Genomic DNA, 27640 nt, shown 5'->3' with positions numbered 1-27640 from the left:
TTAGATAAGGCTTGATCATCCAGAATCACTTGCCAGAATTATGTTGATCATAGAATATTTTCCGAAGTAACTAAATAGCAAGCATTTTGAGTAAGGTCCCCACTTTTGCTGTACCTTTAATGTCTCTCTCTGCTTTGTGTTTTTGCTCTCCTGAGGGCTTCTGATGCTTCTGCCACTTATGTTTTTGCATTGTTTCTAAAACAACCTAAATGGAAGCAATTTGAATTGTCTGTTGTAGCAACTGAGACACCCAGCTGTTGTAATGATTGCTTTGCCTTGAGTTTTGTTGCCAGCGTCTTGTCCTATATTACCCTGCAACTTCAAAATCTGCAGCATTTTTTTATTGACACAGGTTAGTCCATTGTATAAGTTTTAGGTCTGATTTTGGGAAGTTTTTGTTACTGCTCCAATGATTTCAGTAGACATAACAATATAATTTTGGGCAGCTTAATTGAAGTTAAAAAAACACGAAGCAGTTTTGGGTGATTAGTTTCTGGAATTGTGTTTTTATGACAAGAGATTGTACAGATCATGCCTGTGCACATGCGATTTAGAAAGAATGTGATGGGATACGCTACTGAAACATGAGATCCTGAGAGGACTTGGCAGAGTGGATACCAGGAGAATGTTATGTCTCATGGAGAGTCTAAATGGAAGTGGAAGAAGAAGAAGAAGAAGAAGAAATCTCTCTCGAAAGCCTGAGAAGAGAAATTTTCTCAGTGATGAGGATATGGAATTCTCCTTGACGTAAAGTAGTACAGGCGGAGTCTTTTGAATTTATTCAAAGATGAGTTTGGCAAGCGAGTGGAGAGTTATGGGGGCTGACAGGAAAGCGGAGTTGAGATGATCACTTGATGAACCATGACCGTGCTAAATTCAGCAGGGTTGAATGGCCTATTTTGACTCCTGAGTCCTGCGTTCATATGACACTGAGAGGTGTATCTTAGCTAGGGAATTTGGAACCAATGTTATGTGCAAATTAAGTTTAACTGTAGTTTGTCCCTTGAGAAAGCATGTTGACTTTCACTTTGTTTAAATAAATAATGGATTGTTTGTTTGTTTGCTTTGTGGGTGAATGAATTATTAGATAAACCTGTAGGAGATTGCAACTGGGTCAAAATGTTGGAGCTCCCTCCTTAACAACAATAGATGCACCTACATAGTTCAACTGCAGTAATGAAAGAAGGCGGCTTATCGCCAACTGATTAAAGGTAGCCAGGAATGGGTAATAAATGTGTCCCTGCTGTGGGTGAACACCCACAGAACAAAGAATGGGAATAGGTTTTTAAAAAAAATTAACACCAGTCAACAGCTAACAAGGACCAAAAATAAACTGGCCAGCCTAACCAACCAAAAGGACAATCATTGGTCAGACACTTGGATAATAAACCTTTCAGACAAGAAACTAACAGACACAGAAAGTTGTTGTAATACACGGACTCAACTACAACCACAGAGATGCTAACAAGACAAGAATTTCTAGCCACGCTGAAGACCAACAACGTCAATGTGGAAACACAACAAGCTCTAAGACAGTCAGAGTGGTCCTGACACTGACCAGAAGGAGCGAACTTGATACTCGAACACATAAAGGAAGGACCTAGAAGGACTGAAACAAGACAATAACATAATACTACCGGTGAACAAAGGGCACATGACAATAATACTAAACAAATGGGACTACCTCACTAATGCACAGGTAAGTGCAAATAGACCGAACACCACAATTGGGTAATAACATAATCTACACATCAGAGAGAGTCAAACAGACGGACAAATCAACAAAACAGGCTACCTAAAAATGAAAGCTTTCCAAAGATGTACTCCTCATCACCGTCCATCACATAGATTAGCCAAGGAGCTACAATGAAGCTTAAAGCACCTCATCAGCAAATCACCCCACTCAATCCAGGAGTTCCTCAAATCCTTCAAGGACATAGGAATAGACAATGATGAGACCCTGGTGTCATTTGATGTTACCGCCCTAGTCACATTGATAGACATACCACTGGCAAAAGAAATACTAGCAACACTCCTAACAGAATGACCCCTGTGTGATACCTTCTCCGCAATGTGCTGAAAACTACTGGACTTGTACCTCACGACCCACTTTTAGCTTTTTAATTGCCAAATTTACAAACAGATCAACAGGACACCCATGGGGTCATGGGTCTCTGGAGTAATAGCAGAAGCAGTGATGCAGAGACTCGAAAACATAGCCCTTCCATAAATCTAGCCCAAACTAGGGAATTGATATGTGGATGGCGCTTTCGTCGTCATCAAACAGACCGCCAAACTAGAGGACACACACAACCTAGTACCCAACACTGTCACCAACATCACATTCACCAGGAGAGAAAAGAACCAACAGCTTCCAATCCTAGATGTCATGGGAGAACTCCGGGCCAACAGGGAATTCCTGATGATGATACACAGAAAAGTCACACATACTGACCAAGTCCTGAATTTCAACAGCAACCTCCCCACCACCCACATAGAAGTCGCATAAAAATACTATTTTAAATAAGCGACAACACACTGTAGCAACCTGGAACTATGTCAAAAAGAAGAGTACCTTCAAGTATTTAAGGACAACAGAAACCTGAACAACTGGATCAGATGATGCTTATCACACAAGTAACAGCAGGAGGATACAGTGTGCCCTGACACACACATCACGCTGTCTTACACGAGCACCGTATCTGAATTGCCCACAAGACTACTGCGACCATTGCGCATCAGAGTAGCGCACAAACCTATGTTAACTCAAACCAAAGACCCCTTATCCACTATGGACAGAGCCAGCATGGAAAAAAAGGTCCCATGCAAGGACTGTGACAAACATTACGTTGGATAGATAGGAAGGAAACTGGCCACAAGAATACATGAACACCAACTGGCAACCAATACTCACTTGTCTCCATTCACACAGACAAAGAGAACCACCAGTTTGACAGGATACTGATGTTGTCCCAAAGAAGGCCGAACAGAGACAACCCCGGGAATCCCTAGAGGTGTGGTTCTCCACCAAAAGGTCATCAATAAACATGTAGCATTAGACCCTGTATATGCGCCACTGCGAAGGAAAGCCGGAAATGAGGTAACCAATTCCAACGGACCCCAGAGTTTAAATACCAGATGGGCAAACACAACTCCCCATCGGAGGCTGCACTGATGTTACCCAGCATGGTAATGAAACGTCTGAGAACCAACCGCTGCATCCACAACCCGAGCAACAAATTTATTCAAGAACCTTTGACATTTTTCATAATGAGCTAAAGACTTAATTTTATCTTCTCGCTTATTTGTCACCTGGGTTGCCACAGTTGAATATGAAATATCAACTTTGCTGAATTGTGGACTTCTCTCTGAATGAGAAATCATGAAATTGAAGCTTGTTAACTTGTCTTTAATGTGTTACTAGGCTGACAATTCGCTGCAATAGTCAAGATTAGTTCTTCTGTCAATTCTCTAATGCTTAATCAGCCTAATTCTGTGTAATGGTACAACAACAGTGCAATAAGAAGGCAGTTCCAGGATTTTCACCCAGTTACAGCCTACGATAACGAAATCATTTCTAACGTGCGTTACTCACCACTTTCCGACCTCCCAAAAACCTGAGGTTGTGCATGTGAAATCAGCTGACGGACTACATGACACTTTTTTTTTTCCCTTTATGAAGAACAGGGAGTGAATATCTTGGCTGTCAGTTAACCCTATTAAAACAAATTAACTGGACTTTATTGACTTTCACTGGAATCTTGTGTGCGTAAGTTGTAGTGATTGCCTGCAACACTGGAGCCGGTGAATTACTGCTAAACTGCAGCGCCTTAAATTTTGTGATAACGCTTCATATATGGTTCAAGTTCTGTACGTAAATGGAGATTACTTTTTTGATATACTGGAGTTAGGTATTTTGAGTTCCAGAACACTTTAGATACTGTGAAATGCTCACCTTTTAAGGAACATAGCTTGTTTACCTTGAGGCTTGTAGGTTATACATCAATAGGAAGTTGAATAATGGAATCTAATCTAGGTAACAGGATAAAGGAGATATCGTCCCTACCATCGGAATGTGGGAAGTTCTGAAACATTCAAACTTTTCATGGTATAAGTGTTATGAGTGTTTTCAGTAATATAGCTGTCTGGATGAATGAAAAGCTTTTGCTAAAATGCTTCATGAAAACTCCCAATTAAGTTTTTAAAATTGTAGGATTCTACAGTTGATTATGGGACTGGATTAAAGTACACCTGAAAGCCGTATAGTTTACTGGGAGATGCTTGTCAAATGAAGTCTAGCTTTGACCCATGTTCATAAACTGTCTCAATGTTGAGATAATTACATTTCTTGCTGATATGCTATATGCAGAGCAATAACGGTAGGAAAGGAGTGAAAGAAGTCTGAAAAGATTTGGAGTGACTCTACAATGGGGTAGATGAGTGGTATTTAAAATATAACATTTGATAAATGTCAATTATTCATAATCGATTGACTGACTGAAAAATAGAACACAAGCAGATTAGATGGCCAAATTAAATTCTGTTATTTGAAATGAAGTGAACTTGTTGATTCAAAATCTGAAACATTAGCAGAAATTACTTGAGAAACTCTGCAGATCTGACAGCATTTCTGGAGAGAAAATTAGGATTAATGAAATATTGAAAATGCCACTCATATAATAACGATAAAAGAAATTTGAGTGTTCAGACCTTCCTACGTTATGCTGTGGAGAGTACCACCTCCTGCTTAGAATGGACTCTTATTCAAATTCTTCAGCATCCATAGTTCTTTGTTTTATTATTCGTTCAAGGGTTAATATGCTGTGTTTTCCTCAGCTTTTACTCCATCTTTGTTCATCAACTACTGTCAGTTTTGTGATTACAACCTTATCCTGGCCATAACAGTGCCATGATTAGAATTAGCATTTCCAAACCTGGGAAGGCACAAAGTGTCATTGCAGACCATTTCAGTGTTTTGAAATTCATTCCCTGGATGTATGCATCACTGGCAATCCAACATGTACGACCTACACATAGTTGTTGACTTTTTAAAGTTTTGATGGACCCTCTTTTTGAATGTCTCCAGTCCACATTGATGTGCCAATGGTAGGTAGAGAGCCCCAGGTTCCTGATCCAGGAGTGGTGTATGAAGTTTTGACTTGATGTTTCGGCAGCATTCTTCCTACAAATTGAATTATAGCGAATGATGTTATGATGGGTCGTTATCATTCATCATCATCTTGGTACTGGACTTGTATATGTACTCTTTTTATAAGTATTAAAGGTATGTTATCTAGGCTATTAGATGTGGTTGGTGTTGCAGCTTCAAGTGATTACTTAATAACCTGCCTTGTACATTGTAGATGGTAAGGAATTTTGGGTGGTCTGAAATAGGTCTCTCTCAGTTAAATACCTGGGCTCTGGCCTCCTGTATTGGCATTTGACTGGCTGGTCAAGTTAAGTTTGTGGTCAGTGGTGACCTGAGGATGTTGATGGTGGGAAGCTGCAGTAATGGTGACACCACTGAAAATGAAGGCACGATGGTTCAGCTATCATGTTGAAGATTGTTGTTCTCAAACTGCATGTTCATAGTGAAACATAATTGAAGATAATACATTTATATTAGTTAGATCTTATTCAGTCTAGAAAATATATTTGGGAACCAACAGAAATAAACAAAAGTTCAAAGGAGAAGTGAAAAACCATTAGAGAAATGAAAAGGGATAATGAAAAGATTGGTACTGAATGCAAAGGGGAATTACAAAGCCTTCCACAGGAAAACAATAGTACAGATGCGATTAAAAGGAGGAGGATAAGTTACAGGTCATAAAGGGAAGTGGCATGGAGGTTGTATGGCTTTGCTGTCAAATGAGTACTTTGTATCTTTTTTTGCCAAGGATGATAGTGAGAATGGTTCAAAATTAATAAATAGGACATGTTGGGTATGTTGTTCATACTTAGGATTGGTAAGGCACAGGGACCAGAGGTGTTGTATCCAAGGAAATTGAAAGAAGTGAATGAAATTTAGAAGGCCATTGGCTGTAAACTTTCAGTATTTCTTAGACTTAGGGAGATGTCAGAGGACTGGAGAATTAGAGACATTATGGCCATGTTCAAGAAGGATTACCAGGATAAGCCAGCAATTATAGATTGGTCATCTTAACTTCAGTGGTAGGGAAGCTTCTAGAAATAACTACTTGGGATATAAGTGGTTGTCAATGTGGAGAAAGGTTAGTTTATTTTTCAGAAGAAATCAGTTTTGATAAACCTGTAGGAGTTTTCTTTGAAGAGGTAACAGGCTTGATAGTTCTTGCGGTTTAAACAGCATTACTGTGAATGCTGTAAATCATGAACAAGAACAGAGTTGCTGGAAAAGCTAAGCAGGTCTGGCAGCATCTGTGAAGGGTAAAAAAAGAGTTAACGTTTCGGGTCCGGTGACCTTAACTTTTATTTTCCATCATAGATGCTGCCAGACATGCCGAGCTTTTGTAGCAACTTTGTTTTTGTAATGATGTTGTGTACATGAACTTAAAATGTTTGCAGTGCCACACTTTTTTGATCTGTGAGAAAAGTTATAGTTCCTTCAATAAACGGGATAGCAGGAGTGTGAATTCAAAATGGCTGAGTGTTGGGAGCCAGAATGTAATGGTCATTGGGCATTTTAAAGGCTGGTGAAAGGGTTTATAGGAGAATTCTGAAATGGTGAGTAATGGAATCCTGCTTCTCTTGATGTACACTAATGATGAGAGAATTTGAAACATTGTAAACCACATAGGGGACAGTACTGACTTCCAAAGGGACATAGACAAGTTTGAGAAGGCAGATGACTTGTCAATGAAATTGAATATGGAGACCTGTCCTGTGGCACATTTTAGAATGAAGAACAAGGGCAGACAAAGTGAAAAAGGGGCTACAGCACAGAGATTGCAGGAGCAGAGGGACCTAGGTGTATACATTCAAGTGGTGGAAGGACAGGTGGAGAAGGAATTTAATAAAGCATGCAATACAATGGGTTGTTTCAATAGAGCTGGAGAGTACAAGAGCAAAGTAGTTATTCTGAACTTGTAAAATACTTTTTTTCAGCCCTCAGCTGGAATATTGGATACAGTCTGAGCATTACACCATAGGAAGGATGTGAAAGTATTGGAGAGAGTGCACAAGAGATGGACAGAAATTGTTCCAGGGATGAGAAGCTTCAATTATGAATGTTGATTGGAGAATTCAAAACTGCACTTTGGATAGGAAAAAAAAGCTAAAAGAAATGATGAAGGTCTCAACATGAGGCATTTGGATACGGTAGACAGAAATTGCTCCTGCCCAAAAAGGATTGAGAATGAGGGCAGGAATAAAGTGGCTTTGAAATGTGACATGAGGGAAAGTCTTTCTCCACACAGGCAGTTTTGATATAGAATATGCTGTCTGGAGGTGTGGTTGAGACAGAAAATCAAAAGAATATTGCATGATTAGTTGAAAAGAAACAATTGTAAATGAACATGGGGTGGTGTGTGTTGCAAAGTAAGGTAGAGTACTTGTGGAATGGAAGGCAGGACATTAAAATTTGTTTGTAAAATTTTGGGGGCTGGGTGGTGTGGGGGGGCGGGGGGGGGGAAAGAGTGTGGCCCTTTTAAAAGACTATTTGCTTTTTTTTAGGCTTGGAGATTTAAAAAGGCACAGACTTCCTGAAATTGAAATATTTGTATCAAAAGGCTACATGGTTAGCATTAGTCTTGTTTTGTTATTAAGGCAACCAGTTTGAATCAGCCAACTGATTTAAACCAAGCATTTAGAGATTTAAAAACCAGTTAAATCTGATGGATTTTGACAACCTAGGACTAATCCTATTGTAAGAAACTGATGGATCATCAAGAGTATAAAGTTGGTGAGAGAGCAATTGCCATCTGGTAGAGTTGACTACCACCAGCCCAAAAGAGAAAAATCACTTATTCTCTCAGAATTCTCGAAGTTGTCAGAAAACCATCATCCGACTAGAAGTACAACGGCATTCTCAGCTAATATTCCTGATGCAATAATTTGACAGAAAAAGGTATTCCTTTTGGAAGGGCAGTGGAGAAGAGAAGCCACAGAACATTTTTGGAAGATGTGTCCTGGCTGTAATTTTGAGAGACTAAGTTTTTTTTGAAAAATTAATTTTGGTTATATAAGTGGGACTTCTATTAATTGGAACAGTGTACCATGAGAATTTTGTCTTATTCAGGAATAGTTCATAATTTAGGGGGGAATTGTTTGATTTGTTCATGGTTCAGTTAATTTGTTCACTGTTAGATAAATTGGTTGTTGATTATAAATAAAATGAACTCCTTTCACTCATCTAATTTCTTCATAACAGGTTGGCGGGTGAGAGGCAGATTATACCACTTTTCACGTTTCCTTTAACGGATTATGAGGCAAAGTGAGCTTCTCTGGGTGTTTTGAATTTTTGTTTTCAGAGGAGTGTCCCTGTCCGCTCTAACAGTGGGAAAAGCAGCTGAATGATGCTGAGTCATAATTTTAGTTGGAGATTTAGTGTAGGCTCGATGGGCTGAATAACCAGCTGTACTAAGTAAATCAGTGTTACTCCGTTCAGTTTGGGCATGATACAACAGGAAATTGAGTTTTGGAATGTTGCAGGAAACAGATGAGAAAAATTGTAATTGTAGAGGGACTTGTTAGCTTAAATCTCCAATTTAAGAATGGACATAATTCAAAATCAAGCTGAAATATCTTGCTTTGAATCAGGAATTCGAGAAATAAGTAGCCATGAGTGAAAATCAGTTTTGAAAAATATTGTGCTCGGATGACTTTCTTTCCTGAAAGTTCCCATAAAAATTGGAGCATCTGTTCTTAAATTCTGGCAGTTTTGCGCTCTCCTTCTTTATCGCTTGTATTTTTCTCCATTTTACTTTCCTATGTTAGTTGGTAAATATCTTTCAGTTTATTCCACACTATTTAATTCATTTCAAATTCTTCCCTCCTTTTTGACCCATTTGATATTTTCTTATTTTTTTTGTGATTTGTCATTGAATTGTCTTCCATTACATAGAACATTTCTTTTAGAATTAGAAGTAACTTATTCAATCCAACAAAAATAGTTTGTACATCAAGAATAGTCTAGCGTGTTACTCTGGTGACAGACACCAGAACCAGTCGAAGCACATCATTTATTATAAGTTGGGACTAAACGCTAAGCCCAGTCTTTGGCCTAAATGGAGTTCACTTAGTTGGAGAATTCCGTGTTTAGTTTACAAGTTAGAATACAGAAAAGGAAAACAAACCTGTGCAAATGTACTGAACCCTTGTAGCAAGTGCTGAGAATGTTGTTATCACTGACCCCAGTATTTGGAATGTGTAATATAGTTTAGGTTGGGTATATGAAGTTAGCAATGATGTTTTTGCACACTTGGGCAAAAGTATTGTACAGGGTATCGGGAACATAATCTTTGTTGACACTGACAATTTTTTATTAAAGTACTATCAGCTTCTGTAGATGCCTATGTTATCATAATTATTCTAATATTATTAGCATCATTAATCTGATCATCAATTCATTTTATGCCTCACTTTACAGTTTAAACTACAGTAATTTAATGGATCATGTTTAAAATGCTTGTCCAGCTCTCTGTATACAATCGATGTTTTCCAAATGAACTTGAGGGTGAAGTTTGCACATTCCCACTGCGTCTGTGTAGGTTGCCTCTGATTTCTCCCACGGACCAAGGGTGCGCAGGTTGTGGATTGGCTGTGCTAATTTGTTTGTATTGTCTAGAGTGGGAAACAGAGGGTTAGGGTAGCAGGTGGGTCTGGGTGGGAGGCTCTTTGGAGAGTCTGTGTGGACTTAATGGGCCCAATGCAATCATCTAAGCAAATGAGAAGAGTTGGCCATCATAGAACTGACTGGAGCCTTGTAGTTGATGGGCAGAGTTTAGGAAGTTAGGAGGATAGGTTGCTCACTTTTCTGTACCTAGCTTCTTGCCTGCCTTGTGGCCCTGGCATTTGTACTGCTGGCCTAGTTGAGTTGCTCATCAGTAGTAATGCTCACTGATGTGAGGATTTCTATGGTAATACTTCTGAGTATGAAATGAAAATGGTGAGATTCTCTCTGGCAACTGTTTTATGCCTGGTACTTGTGCAATAGTTACTTATCACTTATCAGCCCAAACCTGAATGTTGCCCAGTCCTTGCATGTGAGAACACTACTTCATTTTGAGGGATTGTGACTATCACTGAATGCACTGCAACCATTGGTAAACATCTATACTTCTGACTTAGATTGGCAGCTTTACATTCCAGGATACAGATGTTTCAGACAGGATAGAGGGGAGATGTAAAAGATTTTGGGGGAATTGCACGATCACCAGGTGTACTGTGGGCGGACACCTCCGATGGCTGATACAGTGAGCCAATATGGGTAGAGCTCAGGAACAGGAAGGGTGCAATCACAATGTTTGTGGTTTACTGTCGACCTCCGAACAGCCAGTGGGAGACAGAAGAACAGATGTGGAGGTAGATTTTGGCAAGATGTAAAAGTAATAGGGTTGTTGTTGTGGGTGGTTTTTAACTTGCCATATATAAACTGGGACTCACTTAGTGCTTGGGGCATAGATGGGGTAGAGTTTGTAAGGAGCGTCTAGGAGTGCTGGTTGAAATAGTATATAGATAGCCTGACTAGGAAGGGGGCCATACTGGACATAGTGTTGGGGAATGAGCCTGGCCAGGGGGTCGATGTCTCAGTAGGGGAGCAGCTTGGGAACAGTGATCACAATTCCTTAAGCTTTAAGGCACTGATGGATAAAGATAAGTGTAGTAGTCAGGTGAACGTTCTAAATTGGGTGAGGGTTAATTACAACAATGTTAGGCATGAACTGAGGAATGTAGATTGGAGGCAGATGTTTGAGGGCAAAGCCATGTGTGCTATGTGGGAAGCTTTTAACTGTAAGTTGATGGGATCTCTGGTCCAACATATTCCTGTAAGGATGAATGATCAGTATGGCAAGTTGAGGGAGCCTTGAATAATGAGACATATTGTGACCCTAGTCAAAAAGAGAAAAGAAGCATTTGTCAAGGTTAGGAGGCTGGCAACACAAAACAAGGGTAAAATGCAAGGAAAGTCGTAAGAAACTTTGGTCCTCCTGATTGCTTGCTTAAGGGATCGTGAAAAGTAATTGGCCAGCAGGATTATAGCAAAGCCCAAGGCATTTTATACATAGATAAAGAGCAAGAGGGTAGCGAGGGAGAAGGTTGGGCCACTCAAGGGCAGGGAAGGGAATTTGTGTTGAGCCAGAGAAAATGGGTGAGATATTAAATGAGTACTTTGTATCATCCAGAAGGACTTGCTGGATGATGAGTCTGGGGAAGGGTGTGTAGGGGCATTGGGTCATGTTGAGATCAAAAGGGAGGAGTCTTGAAAAACATGAAGGCCGACAAGTCCCCAGGGCCTGATGGGATATACTCCAAAATACTGTGAGAGGCAAGGGAGGAAATTGCTGGGGCCTTGAGAGAAATCTTTATATCCTCTGTGGCTACAGGGGAGGTCCCAGAGGATTGGCTATTCTACAGTATTGTTCCTTTGTTTAAGAAGGGTGGCAAGGATAATCCAGATAATTACAGGCTGGTCAGCCTTACATTGGTGGGAGGGAAATTATTGGAAAGGATTCTTCGAGACAGGATTTACTCCCACTTGTAAATAAGTGAGAAACAGCATGGTTTTGTGAAGGGCATGTCATATCTCACGGACTTGGTTGAGTTTTTTTGAGGAAGTGCCAAAGATGATCAATGATGGTAGGCCAGTGGATGTTGTCTACATGGTCTTCAGTATGGCCTTTGACAAGGTTCCTCGTGGCAGGCTGATACAGAAGGTAAAGTTGCACCGGGCCAGAGGTGAGCTTGCAGGATGGATAAAAATCTGACAAAGAAGTCTGAGGGTAGCAGTGGAAGGTGTATTTCTGAATGGAGGGCTGTGACGAATGGCCTTCCTCCGGGATCAGTGCTGGGACCTTTTGTGATTCGGAGGAAAACCTAACTAGTTTGATTAGTAAGTTTGTGGATGACACAAAGGTTGGTGTGGTTGCCGATAGCAATAAAGACCATCAGAGGAAACCGCAGTATATAGATCGGTTGGTGACTTGGGCAGAGAGATGGAGTTTAATCTGGAAAAATATGGGGTAATGCATTTTGGGAGGCCTAATCCAGATGGAAAATATGAAACCAGAAATGTCAGAACCCCTAAAAGTACCAATAGGCAGAGGGACCTGTGGACAGGTTCACAGCTCAGTGAAAGTGGCAATGCAGATGAAGACGGTAGTCAAGAAGGCATATGGCATGCTTGCCTTCATCGGCTGGAGAATTGACTTGGAAAAAGTGGCTGGTAATATTGCACCTTGATAGAAATTTATTTGGGCTGCATTTGGAATATTGTGTTCACTTCTGGTCGCCACACTAGCAGAAGGATGTGGTGGCTTTGGAGAGAGTACAGAAGATTTGCTGGGATGTTGCTTGGTATGGAGGGCATTAGCAATGAGGAGAGGTTCGAGAAACTTGGATTGTTCTCGTTGGAACAGCAGAGGTTGAGGGGTGACCTGATAGAGTTCTACAACATTATGAAGAGCATGGACAGAGTGGGCAGTCAGAAGCTTTTTCCAGGATTGAAGTTGTATCAGAGATAATGGGATTTGCAGATGCTGGAGAATCCGAGATAACAAATTGTGGAGCTGGATGAACATAGCAGGCCAAGCAGCATCTTAGAAGCACAAAAGCCTACATTTTGGGCCTAGCCCTTTCATCAGAAAAGGGGGAGGGGAAGAGGGCTCTGAAATAAATAGGGAGAGGGGGAGAGGCGGATCGAAGGTGGATGTTGGAGAGGAGGCAGCCAAATTAAAGGGGCAGGGATGGAGCCTGTAGAGGTGAGTATAGGTAGGGAGGGGATAGGTCAGAGGACGGACACGTCAAGGGAGCGGGATTAAGTTAGGTAGGAAATGGAGGTGCGGCTTGAGGTAGGAGGAGGGAATAGGTGAGACCAAGAACAGTTCAGGGAGGCAGGGACGAGCTGGGCTGGTTTTGGGATGCAGTGGAGGGAGGGGAGATTTTGAAGCTGGTGAAGTCCACATGGGAACCCTGCAGCCCAGTGGTATCAAAGTGGAATATGAGTTGCTGTTCCGGCAACCTTCGGGTGGCATCATTGTGGCACTGCAGGAGGCCCAGGATGGACATGTCATCTGAGGAATGGGAGGGGCAGTTGAAATGGTTCGCGACTGGGAGGCGCAGTTGTTTATTGCGAACCAAGCGCGCAGGTGTTCTGCAAAGCAGTCCTTAAGCCTCCGCTTGGTTTCCCCAATGTAGAGGAAGCCACAACGGGTACAGTGGATGCAATTTACCACATTAGCAGATGTGCAGGTGAACATCTGCTTGATGTGGAAAGTAACCTCATCCCGCCCCCTTGACCTGTCCGTCCTCCCCAGACTGACCTATCCCTCCCTACCTACCCACCTATATTGACCTCTACAGGCTCCATCCCCGCCCCTTTCATTTGCCTGTCTCCTCTCCACCTATCTTCTCCTCTATCCACCTTCAATCTGCCTCCCCCCTCTCCCTATTTATTTTAGAACCCTCTTCCCCATCCCCCTTTTTGGAAGAAGGGTCTAGGCCCGAAACGTCAGCTTTTGTGCTCCTAGGACGCTGCTTGGGCTGCTGAGTTCATCCAGTTCCACACTTTGTTATCCCAGGGTTGAAATGTCTGTTACTAAGGGACATAGGTTTAAGATGTGAGGGGCAACGTTTAACGGTGATGTACGAGGCAAGTTCTTTTTTAAATGCAGAGTGTGGTGGATGCCTGGAACCCGCTGCTTGGGGAGGTAGTGGAAGCAGAAGCAGATATGTTAGTGACCTTTAAAGGGCATCTTGACAATTAGGTGACTAGGATGAGAATAGAGGGATATGGTCCCCGGAAGGGTAGGAGGTTTCAGTTGTGATGAGCACCAGGTTGATGTAGGCTTGGAGGGCTGAAGCGCCTGTTCCTGTGCTGTAATTTTCTTTGGTTATTCTTTGACTTGACATAATCTCATAGGTAAAGCAGCTGAAAGTGATTTAAGCCGAGAAGTCAGCTGTAAGAAATGCCTGGAGGAGAGTCCTTGTACTGTGGACAAGTTTTCCATAATTCTTATTGACTTGTTAGTTTTGTTAGGGCTCCAAATGCTACCTGTGGTTAAATGTCAGTTCTGACAGGGGTAATCACTCTTGTCTCACCTTTGGAATTCTGCTTTTTTATCCATGTTTGGACCAATGCTGTCATGTGATCTGGAGCTGAACAAGCTTTGTTTGATAGCGTACTGATGACGCTTATTTTGACAGTGTGGTAATTGGCCAGATGAGATTTATTCTGCCTTATATGAAGAAGACATAACTGGGCTAATGCCTTGCTACTGCAAAGAGGTTATTCTCCAGCACAATAGGGGAAAACATTCTTCAAGCATTTTGGAGATTCTCTCTCTTGATGGCTCTGTTGAGGAGTGTAGTTCATATGCCAATTATATACACATCACTTCGATCCCACGTGCATTTTCTGCTGTTTGCTAGTTTCACCTGTTTGTGAGGTTGCCATGGTGTGTTCAACATTGGAACTGGTAAAGCAGACAGATCCAGAGTTCCTGCTCCTCGACTCGTCTCTGCCAGGAAATGTGTACTTGTCAGCAAGATTTTATTTCCCAGTTTAATGATCAGTGTAGATTTATATATGCAGCGTAGGTATTTGAATGATGTACTTGGGTTAGAGGGACTTTGAAGGGGAGGAGTGGAACTGCGATATATTTTATGCTGGCAATGAACAAGACCTGCAGAATGTTAAAACACGATATGTAAAGATTTGGCCCCACAGGCACGAAGTCAGTGCTGGAGCTAGCATAAAAATCTTGCAGCAACTCGTCTACCTGACCCTCCAAATGATCTGGTCCAGCATGTGGCGTGTTTACTGTTTGTACTTCAGCTTCTGGAATGGCTGATAAGCTCGTGGAAGCAGAGTGGAAGCAAATCCCCTCTGGTTCCAGGGAACAAACTAAGACAGTGACTATTTTTGACTGCATATGAATCATTTTTATCATGAACTGAGAAATATAGTTCAATTTGCCACTGACTCTCAACTGCTGGTAGGGTGCCTATTCTTAGCACTATTACTATCAGCTACAGGTGGTAATATCTAACGCTGATGCAACTTTTTAAAAAGAGAACAGGACAATGTTGAAATGCTGTCCATAGAGGTGAGTTTGCGACATCAAGTTTGGGAAGTGGCAGAGTGTAGTAAGTGGCTGATCATTTTAGACCCCAGTTCGTAGCAGTGCCAAAACTGAAAAGCCCAGTGAATGTTCTTCAGTTTCTACGTGTGATTCCCAATTCCGATAATACACTTCCTTTACTTGGGTTTCTGATGTTATTTGGATTGTTTTAGTCATTTTCTCTGTTGCTGACCTCTGTCCCAATTGCACGACTATTTTAGTTAATCCTTTGGGTTGAGGGACCCTTCCTAAAAATTTGACCCAAAATGGTAAATCTACTTTCTCTCACAGATTCTGCACGCCTGCTGAATTTTTCTAATCATTTCTGTTTTTTTGTTTCTGATTTACAGCATCTGCAGTTTTTATGGTTTTTGCAAGAGTATTTTAATTTAGTTTGTTTGGGAAGATAATTGACTGTAAAGGGTCCATTTTGACACTTGAAAATAATGCTCTTCCTTGTGATATCCATATTTCAAGGAGAACTTCAGCACTTGGTTTTCATTTAACTATTTGCAAATACCTCATCCTTATTGTGAAGGCAGAAGTTTAAAGAGATTAAAGTATCTTGTGTGGGCAGTAACAATTTAATTGTTCACTTCAGGCATTATAAACAGCTGCCTAAGACGCTAACCTCTCTTCAATCTCACCGACAACCCGCTGCTCCCCTCCCCAAAAAAAAACAGTGCCACCGTGCATAGTGTGACTCTGGATTTATTGAGTTGAAGTTTCAGGATGCTGCCTAAGTAGAAGTCCGTGGAACATCTGTTTTACTTCATGGTTGGTCAATTTTGTTATCTCAGACAGCTTTCCAGGGAGGATGTTACATAATAGATGTGAGTGCAGATGTTTGAAGAAGCCTTTACGAAGTATGTAACGAACAGAGTGGGATCTTGTGGTGCACTGGTAGTGTCCCTTCTTTGGACCAGTGGCCTGGCTTTTAGCCCGACCTGTTCCAGAGAAGCCCTGTAACATGTCTGAACAGGTTGATTTAAAATTTCTATAACAAGCAGCGTTAGTTTTCCAAAATTGGAATTCAACATTTGTTGTTCAGTGGGTGATAAATAGAAGTATGAGGATTTTAAGGTATGTTCTGATTGATCACAATACTATGACTTAGAACAAAACTGGCACGATAAAATTTATGTATGTATGGTGAGAGCGAGTTCTCAAAGCAGCTCCTAGAAGATTTCTTGATCTTTTTGTTAAAATTCTTATGGTTCATGTTGCACAGCCTCAATCTGGCAATATAGAGGAGAACTAAAACTAAACACTGAGCTAAATATAGTATAATTTTTGCGTGCCGTAAATTCTGCAGATCCAATGTGGGTAATCGTTTGATGAAAGATAATTGATTATTTGTTTAGCTGGATTAAGGTGTTTAATTGCAAACTGTGACTGAATGATAAGTCCATAAGATGTAGGAGTGGAAGTAAGGCCATTCAGCCCATTAAGTCCACTCCGCCATTTAAATCATGGCTGATGGGCATTTCAGCTCCACTTCCCTGCACTCTCCCCGTAGCCTTTGATTCCTTCTGAGATCAAGAATTTGTCGGTCTCTGCCTTGAAGGCATCCAACGTCCCGGCCTCCACTGCACTCCATGGCAACGAATTCCACCAGCCCACCACTCTCTGGCTGAAGAAATGTCGTCTCATTTCAGTTTTAAATTTACCCCCTCTAATTTTAAGGCTGTGCCCACGGGTCCTTGTCTCCCCGCCTAACGGAAACAACTTCCCAGCGTCCACCCCTTCTAAGCCATACATTATCTTGTAAGTTTCTATTACATCTCCCCGCGACCTTCTAAACTCTAATGAGTACAATCCCAGGATCCTTAGCCGTTCATCATACGTTAAACCTACCATTCCAGGGATCATCCATGTGAATCTCCACTGGACACGCTCCAGGGCTGGTATGTCCTTCCTGAGGTGTGGGGCCCAAAATTGGACACAGTATTCTAAATGGTGCCTAACTAGAGCTTTTATAAAGCCTCAGAAGCACATCGCTGCTTTTATATTCCAACCCTCTTGAGATAAACAACAACATTACATTTGCTTTCTTTATAACGGACTTTACCTGCAAGTTAACCTTTAGAGAATCCTGGACCAACACTCCCAGATCCCCTTGTACTTCTGCTTTACGAATTTTCTCACCATTTAGAAAATAGTGCATGCCTGTATTCTTTGTTCCAAAGTGCAAAACCTCACATTTACTCACGTTGAATTTCATCAGCCATTTCCTGGACCACTCTCCTAAACTGCCTAAATCTTTCTGCAGCTTCCCCACCTCCTCAGTACTACCTGCCTGTCCACCTATCTTCGTATCATCAGCAAACTTCGCCAGAATGCTCCCGGTCCCTTCATCCAGATCATTAATCTATAAGGTGAACAGCGGCGGCCCCAACACTGAACCCTGCGGGACACCACTCGTCACCGGTTGCCATTCCGAAAAAAGAGCCTTTTTATCCCAACTCTCTGCCTTCTGTCAGACAGCCAATCCTCAATCCAAGCCAGTAGCTCACCTCGAACACCATGGGCCCTCACCTTGCTCAGCAGCTTCCCATGAGGCACCGTATCAAAGGCCTTTTGGAAGTCTAGATAGATAACATCTACTGGGTTTCCCTGGTCTAACCTACTTGTTACCTCTTCAAAGAATTCTAACAGGTTTGTCAGGCATGACCTCCCCTTACTAAATCCATGCTGACTTGTTCTAATCTGACCCTGCACTTCCAGGAATTTAGAAATCTCATCCTTAACAATAGATTCACGAATTTTAACAACTACCGAGGTTAGGCTAATCGGCCTATAATTTTCCATCTTTTGCCTTGATCCTTTCTTAAACAAGGGGGTTACAACAGCAATTTCCCAATCATCTGGGACTTTCCCTGACTCTAGCGACTTTTGAAAGATCACAACCAAAGCCTCTGCTATTTCCTCAGCCACCTCCCTCAGAACACTAGGATGTATCCCATCGAGGCCAGGAGATATATCAATTTTTAGACCTTTTAGCTTTTCTCGCACTTTGTCTTTTGTAATGCCTACCATACTCAACTCTGCCCCCGGCTCTCCCCAGTTGTTGGCATACTACTCATGTCTTCCACTGTGAAGACTGACACAAAGTACTTATTAAGTTCTTCAGCTATTTCCTTATCTCCCATCACTAGCCTTCCAGCATCAATTTGGAGCAGCCCAATATCTACTTTTGCCTCTCGTTTGTTGCTTATGTATTGAAAGAAGCTTTTACTATCATTTCTAATATTACTAGCTAGCCGACCTTCATATTTGATCCTCTCCTTCCTTATTGCTGTCTTTGTTATCCTCTGTTTGTTTGTTTTTGTAGCCTTCCCAATCTTCTGATTTCCCAGTGCTCTTGGCCACTTTATAGGCTGTCTCTTTTTCTTTGATATATTTCCTGACTTCCTTTGTCAGCCATGGCTGTCTAATTCCAACCCAGATAATCTTTCTTTTCTTTGGGATGAACCTCTGCACTGTGTCCTCAATTACACCCAGAAACTGTACTGTTTTCTCCTTGAGGCTCTGCTTCCAGTTGATTTTCGTCAATTCCTCTCTCATGCCCCTGTAATTACCTTTATTTAACTGTAACACCATTACATCCGATTTTGCCTTCTCTCTTTCAAACTGCAGACTGAACTGTACCATATTATGGTTGCTGCCTCCTAAGTATTCCCTTACTTTAAGGTCTTTTATAAAGTCTGGCTCATTACATAGCACTAAGTCCAGAATAGCCTGCTCCCTTGTGGACTCCATCACAAGCTGTTCCAAAAAGCCATCCTGCAAACATTCCAGGAATTCCCTTTCTTTGGATCCACCAGCAACATTATTTGCCCAATCCACCTGCATATTGAAGTCCCCCATGATCACCGTGACCTTGTCTTTCTGACATGCCCTGTCTATTTCTCAGTGCTTCTTGTGCCCTCTGGTCCTGATTACTGTTTGGGACTTATGTACAGACCTCCTTTGTAGTTTTTTTGCCTTCGTGGTTCCTCAACTCCGTCCACACAGACTCCACATCCTCTGACCCTATGTCATTCAGTGCCGTAGATTTAACTTCATTCTTAACTAACAAGGCAACTCCAACCCCTCTGCCCACCTCCCTGTCTTTTCGATATGTTCTGAATCCTTGGATGTTTAACTGCCAGTCCTGAACTCCCTGCAACCATGTTTCTGTGATGCCTACCACATCATAATCACTCAAGATGATTTGTGCTGTTAATTCATCTACTTTGTTGCGAATACTACGAGCATTTAGATAAAGTGCCTTCATGCTACCTTTCTTATCATTATAAGAGGAGATTGGAAATCCTAAGATGTCTTAAGCTATCCTTCCTTTTTGCTGTATTCCTAGTCTGCCTTGAGCTTAAACCCACTTGTACACATGTTATCCTGTTGTTTCTCTTTCCATTTAACTCCATACTCCCTGTCTTTTTCACTTTCCCTCCCCCCCCCACCCACTCAGAAGTTTAAAGTCCTACTTTAGCTGTAGAGTTCACTGTTTCATTATGTCATATTCAAACGGAACTGTTCAGAGCCTTTAAAGCCATTGCACTGCCCCTTAATCACCCAGAAGAGTGGATAGAAATAACTGAACAGTGATCAAATTGGCCTGTGGGAAGATTAAATGATCAACCTTTTTGAGCGAATCTATATATAATACACCGTGATTTTCTGTAGGAGTGAATTCACTTGTCTACCTTGAGATGGATATATCTTTGCCCATTTAATCTTTACTTCACACTTCCTTCAACACAAGAGAAATATGGCATCTGATTTGATAAAACAGGACAAATAAATGTTTTCTTTTAACCAGTTAGATTGGAGATCTGTGAATTAAACAGAGCAGCTTAGTCCTTCTTTTCTGCCCACTTTGTGTAGTCCTGTTTATTTTTCAGCAATTTACACTGTATGGAACCAGTGGATAAAAAGAGAAAATTACAGGGAACAGAGGCCTGTCTAAGCAGCAGAGTAGCACCACGGACTACAAGGTGGAGAAAGAATGATGACTGAATCTGCACTGTCTGAAGAACAAATGTAATGAGAAATAGGAAAATGAATTTCTGTTTGCAACTGTAAATTAATTGTTTTGGAATTGTTCTGTGATTTCAGTGCTTTCAGGGAACGTTTGAGTATGTAGTCTACAATAACCTTGCCTTCCATTTCCCCCACTTGACCAATCATTGGGAGCCTCAAACTGTCATGACTGCTCTTGCTTTTGAAGTTTCTCCCTCATTCTTTACCTATTGCTGCATCTTTTCCAATCTTGGGACTCCAAGCATTTTCTTTACATTTGTGTTCGATTTTTTTTTCCTGCTGTTTTTAACTTCTAGTTGACCCTTAACTAAGCAGTGATGGAACATTTTGCTGAAGATTGTTTAAATCCATGTTGTAGTTGATGCTAAGTCTCTCTGCTTTGGAGAAACTCCTGATCAAAGTCCTAGATTGAAGTGTTTTTAACATTGTAATGTGGGAAGCATAGTGTGCTTTGCAACCGCTGTACCTGTTTGTTGCACACCTTTCTGAAATGTTCGCATTTTTTTTGGAAACTCAATTTTTCTTTGCCTTTGTTTAAATTTTCTTGTATCTCCCTTATGTTGAGAAGGCCACTTGATCAGAAATTTATCTTTGCCAATAGTTATTCCAGCATTCAGAGGTTCTTGGTAGGCAAACAGGAGGCTGGAAGAACACAGCAAGCCACGTAACATCTGGAAGAAAGGAGAAGTCACTGTTTTGGGTATTACCCTTCTGTATCATCCAGTTTGAAGAAGGGTAATATCCAAAATGTTGACTTCTCCATTCCTCCAGATGCTGCCTGGCATGCTGTATTCTTCCAGCCTCCTGTTTGTCTCCCCTGGATTCCAGCATCTGTAGTTTTTGTCTCTAACTGTTCAGAGGTTCTATTTTAGTGAGAGTCAGTGGGAACTCGACTCAAAATATTGGCTAACTCTGTATAAAGTTCAATAACTACAGTGTTGATCTGATCTATTAACCCTATGAATTAGCTTACAGCACCTTTCAATGAGCCAGTACACTGCTTTAAAAGTGGCTTTAGAGAAGGTTGATCACCTCCAATATCTTGCCAGTATCCTATTGGTTAAAGGAGGTATTGATGAAGAGACCCAGCACTGTCTTCATTGTGCTTGCAAAGTCTTCAGCCACCTGAGGAAAAGAGTGTTTAAAGATAACATCAGATCCGATACCACGATGATGGTTTACAGAGCTGTGGTGATTTCAACCCTCCTGTATGGCTTTGAGATGTGGACTGTTGACAGAACACACCTGAAGATACTGGAGTAGTGCCACCCATGCTGCCTGTGCAAGATCCTGCAAATCTGCTGGAAAGATGCTCCAACACCAGTGTCCTCAATCAGGCCGACATTCCCAGCATCAAAGCACTGACCATCCTTGATTGGTTATGATGGGCTGAGTATATCAACTGCATGACCGACACGAGACTCCCCATGCAGGTGCTGTACTCCAAACTCTGAAATAGTACACAAGCCCCAGGTGGGTAGAAAAGCTTCAGTGACACTCTGAAGGCCTCACTGGCCAAGTGTGGCATTTCCACAGACACCTGGGAATCACTGGCCCAAGATCATTCAAAAGAGAGGAGAAGCATCCAGTTAGGCATTGAGCACCTCGACCTGTTGTGGGGGCAATAAAGCGGAAGTCAGGCAAAAATGGTGAAAGGAGTGCATTGCTGCACCAATGCCTTGCCCACAACCGCCTTTTTGCCCCAAGTGTAACAGAGCTTGTGGTAGCTGGATTGGTCTGCAAAACCACCTACGTATTCAGCCTGAGATTGGTGGTGTGGAGGTGCCAGTGTTGGAATGGGTGGACAAGGTCAGAAATCACACGAACCCAGGTTATAGTCCAACAGGTCAATTTGAAAACTCGGGCTTTCACAGTGTTAGTGAGAGAGGTGGTCTCTGACAAAGAATTTATAAGTGAAAGGTCAAAGGCTCGCACCATCAGGTTCGTTTTCAGAGACCCTCACAGACTTGATGTAATAGCCTGGCTACAAAACAATCCTTTGTTATTAAGCAAGTACAAGCTGTAGAGGACTGCTGTATACAACCTGGCACAGAGTGCTGAGTTCCATAAGCGATTCTCCCCGAACGGCGGACAGTCCCTGCTTTTTCTCCTCTATGTATGAATTGGCTAATACAAAAAAAATCGCTACATATGGAACATAAAGAGAACAGGATACAGTATTGATTGTTCGCGAAGTGACTGATAACGGCAGGATGCATTTTCAAGTCGCCGAAGTGACGGAATGCAATTTCAAGCTGTTGAGGTGTCTGGCTTGAACAAAAGGTCACTGACCTGGCCACTCCAGTATAAACAGGAGTTTCATACCTTTATGGAAGTATCCTACTCCTAAAGAAGTTTCATCCCCTTGGAGAGTTATGGATGTCTTAACCCTATACAAACATCTCCCACCCAATCCTATTCAGACAGGAAGCTGAATATAGTTTCCACGTTACCACCTCCCCCCCCCACCCCGTGTAGGAAGATGAGGAGCATAAATTCCATGTACCCCCGTGTCGGAAGATGAGGAACATAAATACTCATGACCATTGAGGGTATATTGAATGGTGTGAACCTTTGATCTTTACTTAGAAATTCTGTGTCTGAGTCTACCCCTCTCGCTAACGCCTGAAGGAGAAGTAAGACTGCGAGAGCTTGTTTTCAAATAAAGCTGTTGGACTATAACCTGGGGTCATGTGATTTCTGACTCACCCTGAGAGTGGAAGTGTTCATCCCGTTTTGTAAGGAACAAAAAAAGATGATTGATTAAAAGTGGCTGCAGAAGTTATCTGACTTGTAAACTGGCCATGGAATCTCAAAGTAGATTCCTAAAAAAAAACCTTAGTAAAGAACTGAGTTAACACAGTGTGGAGTGGGGGGGAGCACGGCAGGCCGAGCAGGAAAGTTGGCGTTTTGGGCTGGAACCTCCAGCATCGACAGTTCTTACTGTGGAACTGATTTGTGTTAAGATGGTTGAAAGTGTCAATGTGCAGTACGCACATGCCTTTCCTGCAGGAACTGCCGGAGGCCGAAGGGAAATTTTGGAAACCATTTGAGAAAAACAAAAGTACAGTAGATAACAGTGAAACAAATAGAGCAATCTTAATAGCTTTGATAATGGGAGTGTGATTTTTTTCGTTAGCGTAGTTGCAGTTGTTTCAGTCATCAGTTGTCACATGACTGAAACTCCTTGAGAATAGCCATGCATAATTACCTAACTCTGAGTATTTTTTTACCAAAGCTTGGATCCTATCTCTGCTGTAGGTTAGAATACGTTGCCAAAGCAGAGGATTTTGAACTATGAAAAACATCAGTGGGGCTGTATGGTACCACAGTGGTTAGCACTACTGCCTCTCAGTGCCCAGGACCAGTGTTCAGTTGCACCCCCGGGTGATTGTTTGGAGTTTACACATTCTCCCTGTATCTGCATGGGTTTCCTCTGGGTACTCCGGTTTCCTCCCATAGTCCAAAGATGTGCAGGTTAGGTGGATTAGCCATGGCAAATGCAGTTTTAAAGGATAGGGGAGATGGGTCTGGGTAGGATGCTGCTCAGAAGGTCTGTGTGTATTTGACGGGACAAATAGCCTGCATTCGCACTGCAAGGATTCTGTGATAAGGTGCTGTAACACTTAGTGTGGAAAAGGTCTGATCGCTGTTTAAAAGTCTGTCTGCCTGTTTGTCTCCAGAAGAACAACACTAGTTTCTGCGGCCATGACTAGGTGATTACTAAGGAAATATTAACAAATATTTCTGGCTAAATTTGGTGGTCTAGCATCATCTGTGGCGAGCAATCAGAGTTAACATTTCAAGCAGTTCTGAAGAAGGATCAGCTCAACCCTGCAATGTTAACTCTGATTTCTCTCCACAGATGTTGCTGGAGCCACCAAGTTTATCCAGAAATATTTGTTAACAGACCTGCTGAATTTTTCCAGCAATTTGTTTTTGTTTGCCAACATGGGTAGTTCATTCTTTTGTTTTTTTTAAACAAAGTAAAATTGTAGAAACATATGTGGACTTGAATTTTTTCCCTCCAAAAATTAGCAACAAACTTTGCTAGTTAACTCAAATCTGGCTGGCTTGTTTTTTCATTCCTTCACATTTTGGCAAGTACATAGGAAAATTGCAATTTTTTTTGAGAATATTTCAAACCAACCTTCAGGAAGGAAGAGGGACGAATTTAATCATCCCTCCAGCCTTGGAAGTAGTGATAGAAGCACCAATGTTGATCTAGCAGGGTAAAATTTTATGTTCATCTGTAGTGGAAGGAGCTGATCTTTATGGAGAATGGTAATTTTGTCACTTAGTACATAGCATGCACAATCTTATTGCTTGCAACACTCGTTAACTCCGAGAACTGGTAAGTTATGTGTTACAAGCTTATGAGATCTTAAAAGAAAATGGGAGGTTTTCTTTGGCCGTTATCTTAAATTCGAGTGTTGGTTAAAGTTCATGTCATTATGCAATATCATGCCCCTGTATAATAAAAGTTATCTAAAGTTAGTTCTTTGCAGGTTTTCTTGCAGTCTGAAGGTCAAATGTACTGTTCACCTTATCAATTCAAAAAGCTCCAATGTGCAACTGCAAGAATAGTGAGTGTAATCCCTTTGATTTCTGGTGGCTTTACTTTTGGATAGGATGAAGATCTCCATTAAAGCACTATACTACTTTTGTCCTATGAAGGAGCTTGTCATCTGGTAACGCTTTGTTCACAGGCTGACATTAACCCTTCTGATTCTGCTGTTGTCATTAGTACTGTAGTTGAATGATTCCAACAGGACTAGCTTTGAACAGAAATCACCACAGGATATTGCGTGTTAGCTTTTGATGGAGCCTGCATATTTTTACTTGCATTCGTGTTTTGATCTCCTGTCTGTCAAGAACACGGAGGTAACCACAGCTGTGATGTTTTCAGTTTGGTTCCTTCACCATAATGAATAATTGATAGAGTAGCACCTGTGGTATGGAATTTAATGAATAAGGATCAAAAGTATTTTTATGACACATAATAATTGTCTTGCTGTTGCTGAGGTAAAGCTTTATCCTGTTCAAACTCCTAAATCTATATTTGTGATCTTTTGCAGTGTGTATTTCTTCAGTACATAACTCTCTGATGTAGAAGTTTGTCTTTTCTGTATTCTGGGAGGTTGTGGTCTAAATGTGTGGGCATCTGGTGTTTTCTTCAAAGATAAAAGTGTACCAGTTTGTCATATGGCATGTATGAAAAGCAGTGAAAAAGACTTTTGTCGCTTTGACCGACATGACCAAATGCTGGAAGTTTTATTTTGCGGTTGTACAGCTCTGGAACAATATTAGGCAAGAGATGTTGGCTTTTCGTGAAGAAGGTTTTTTTTAGGAATTGTGTTAGGGCTGTATAATATTGGCTTTTATTTCATTGTCAGATTGTGATGTTTAAAATCACCAAACAATTTGATTTGGGTGGATGCAGAGAAGTTGCAGCTTCTGCTCGGAGATTCTAGAATGAAGAGCTGTAGTCTTCACATAGAGCTAGGCAAGTTAGAAGGGAGCTTAAAAAGCCTGTTTCCATGGAAATGTGGAAATATGGGATTCACTTTCCCCAGAGTGTTACAGATGCTTGGTCAGTTGAAATTTTCATTTGTGAGTTTGTTGACTGGAAGCAGAGCCTAGTGGGGAAGCGTGTAATTGAGGACGCAGTACAGAGGTTCATCCCAAAGAAAAGAAAGATTATCTGGGTTGGAATTAGACAGCCATGGCTGACAAAGGAAGTCAGGAAATATATCAAAGAAAAAGAGACAGCCTATAAAGTGGCCAAGAGCACTGGGAAATCAGAAGATTGGGAAGGCTACAAAAACAAACAAACAGAGGATAACAAAGACAGCAATAAGGAAGGAGAGGATCAAATATGAAGGTCGGCTAGCTAGTAATATTAGAAATGATAGTAAAAGCTTCTTTCAATACATAAGCAACAAACGAGAGGCAAAAGTAGATATTGGGCTGCTCCAAATTGATGCTGGAAGGCTAGTGATGGGAGATAAGGAAATAGCTGAAGAACTTAATAAGTACTTTGTGTCAGTCTTCACAGTGGAAGACATGAGTAGTATGCCAACAACTGGGGAGAGCCGGGGGCAGAGTTGAGTATGGTAGGCATTACAAAAGACAAAGTGCGAGAAAAGCTAAAAGGTCTAAAAATTGATATATCTCCTGGCCTCGATGGGATACATCCTAGTGTTCTGAGGGAGGTGGCTGAGGAAATAGCAGAGGCTTTGGTTGTGATCTTTCAAAAGTCGCTAGAGTCAGGGAAAGTCCCAGATGATTGGGAAATTGCTGTTGTAACCCCCTTGTTTAAGAAAGGATCAAGGCAAAAGATGGAAAATTATAGGCCGATTAGCCTAACCTCGGTAGTTGTTAAAATTCGTGAATCTATTGTTAAGGATGAGATTTCTAAATTCCTGGAAGTGCAGGGTCAGATTAGAACAAGTCAGCATGGATTTAGTAAGGGGAGGTCATGCCTGACAAACCTGTTAGAATTCTTTGAAGAGGTAACAAGTAGGTTAGACCAGGGAAACCCAGTAGATGTTATCTATCTAGACTTCCAAAAGGCCTTTGATACGGTGCCTCATGGGAAGCTGCTGAGCAAGGTGAGGGCCCATGGTGTTCGAGGTGAGCTACTGGCTTGGATTGAGGATTGGCTGTCTGACAGAAGGCAGAGAGTTGGGATAAAAAGGCTCTTTTTTCGGAATGGCAACCGGTGACGAGTGGTGTCCCGCAGGGTTCAGTGTTGGGGCCGCCGCTGTTCACCTTATAGATTAATGATCTGGATGAAGGGACCGGGAGCATTCTGGCGAAGTTTGCTGATGATACGAAGATAGGTGGACAGGCAGGTAGTACTGAGGAGGTGGGGAAGCTGCAGAAAGATTTAGGCAGTTTAGGAGAGTGGTCCAGGAAATGGCTGATGAAATTCAACGTGAGTAAATGTGAGGTTTTGCACTTTGGAACAAAGAATACAGGCATGCACTATTTTCTAAATGGTGAGAAAATTCGTAAAGCAGAAGTACAAGGGGATCTGGGAGTGTTGGTCCAGGATTCTCTAAAGGTTAACTTGCAGGTAAAGTCCGTTATAAAGAAAGCAAATGTAATGTTGTTGTTTATCTCAAGAGGGTTGGAATATAAAAGCAGCGATGTGCTTCTGAGGCTTTATAAAAGCTCTAGTTAGGCACCATTTAGAATACTGTGTCCAATTTTGGGCCCCACACCTCAGGAAGGACATACCAGCCCTGGAGCGTGTCCAGTGGAGATTCACATGGATGATCCCTGGAATGGTAGGTTTAACGTATGATGAACGGCTAAGGATCCTGGGATTGTAC

At 41.6% G+C, this 27640-nt stretch overlaps 1 protein-coding gene across 2 annotated transcripts in view; it reads left to right on the top strand.

The window, feature by feature from the left end:
* LOC125461363 (translocating chain-associated membrane protein 1-like 1) overlaps window positions 1–27640 on the top strand; it is a 101073-nt gene that overhangs the window by 1145 nt on the left and 72288 nt on the right. The gene's annotated exons all lie outside the window — the stretch shown is intronic.

This window comes from Stegostoma tigrinum, chromosome 19 (assembly GCF_030684315.1).
Source record: "Stegostoma tigrinum isolate sSteTig4 chromosome 19, sSteTig4.hap1, whole genome shotgun sequence".
NCBI lineage: Eukaryota > Metazoa > Chordata > Chondrichthyes > Orectolobiformes > Stegostomatidae > Stegostoma > Stegostoma tigrinum.
The sequence above is the reverse complement of the archived record's forward strand: the minus strand, read 5'-3'. Positions and strand labels throughout refer to the sequence as shown.